This window comes from Podarcis vaucheri, assembly GCF_965113315.1.
Source record: "Podarcis vaucheri genome assembly, chromosome: 2".
Lineage (NCBI taxonomy): Eukaryota > Metazoa > Chordata > Lepidosauria > Squamata > Lacertidae > Podarcis > Podarcis vaucheri.
The window spans coordinates 17,531,239-17,532,650 of NC_138760.1; the positions used below are offsets into that span (position 1 = coordinate 17,531,239).

Here is a 1,412-nt window from a genome sequence, read left to right on the forward strand (position 1 = left end):
ACATGACACAATTATTAAGGTTAATGGGCTAAAAAAAGGCCACAACTTTATTGGTTACAGGTGATGAATGGTATTGGCTTAGACACTGGTCCTAACCGACTATATCCAGCCCGTCTGCTTGAAGTCCGGGAAGGGTTAACTACCAGTAGGGGGAGTCCTGCTGATGCACATCAACTAGGAACTCCCCCGGGGTCACCGATAGAGGGCATGCCTTAGGCCCTAACCTCCCTAGGTTTGGACAGGGCCACGCCCCCCAGAATCCTTTAGCGGAATACCCTTCAATATGCGGGTGATGTGCTGCCCTCACCCATCCATCTACAGAACTAAACCAATGCCTAAGCGGCAATACCCAGGAAGTTGTGATGATTTGCTATGAGGTAGGCGAAAACCAAGTGGCTGGTGCCAATTTGCCAAGTGGAAAAATTCCTACCAGGCCCCTCAATGGCGACCAACCAAGGTCCATAGCAAGGTCAAAAAGAAAACCTTATAGGGCAGGTAGCAAAGAGGGAGATCCGCGGCCGCGTCCTGCTTTTATAGGGCAGGCCCCACCCCAGAGCCAGCTGATTGGCTGACTAGGGGGTGACACGGCCAGGAATCCCCCCAATTGCGTGGGGCCGTTGCGTGTGTGGAGGGGCCGTGAAGCCCGCAACCCCACCTCCTCCTTAGTGCAGAAGTGGCTTTATCAGCACCACACTCTAACTAACTGAGCTGTCCAGGCTTTCCGGCCTGGGCTTGCGGCGTGTGAGGAGGGATTTCTGGTTGCATGTCACTTGTGGCAAAACCCTAGAAAAACACAATGCAGAACGACGCTGGGGAATTTGTGGACCTCTATGTTCCATGTAAATGCTCTGCTAGCAACTGGATAATTGGTGCTAAAGACCATGCCTCCATCTAGATGAATATTTCTGAGGCTGATAAAGTCACAGGCAGTGTCAATGGCCAATTCAAAACGTACGCAATTTGTGGAGCAATTCGCAGAATGGGGGATTTCTGATGACTCAGTCCTGCGCCTTGCAAAGAACGATGGTATAATATCTAAGAATTTCTAAAGCATGATGAAGCAGCATGATGTGAAATTCGTTATAAAAGGTCCGTATAGTAAAAGCTATGGTTTTCCCAGTAGTGATGTATGGAAGTGAAAGCTGGACCATAAAGAAGGCTGATCGCCGAAGAATTGATTCTTTTGAATTCTAGTGCTGGAGGAGACTCTTGAGAGTCCCATGGACTGCAAGAAGATCAAACCTCTCCATTCTGAAGGAAATCAGCCCTGAGTGCTCACTGGAAGGACAGATCCTGAAGCTGAGGCTCCAATACTTTGGCCACCTCATGAGAAGAGAAGACTCCCTGGAAAGGACCCTGATGTTGGGAAAGATGGAGGGCACAAGGAGAAGGGGACGACAGAGGACGAGATG

The 1,412-nt window shown here is 49.8% G+C and overlaps 1 pseudogene across 1 annotated transcript; it reads left to right on the plus strand.

Annotated features, from left to right (window-relative positions):
* Positions 1 to 723: 723 nt before the first annotated feature.
* On the plus strand, positions 724 to 1,082 carry LOC309525866 (small ribosomal subunit protein eS21 pseudogene; annotated as a pseudogene). Its single transcript has one exon. The product of its transcript is annotated as a small ribosomal subunit protein eS21 pseudogene (transcript).
* The last annotated feature ends 330 nt before the right edge of the window (positions 1,083 to 1,412 follow it).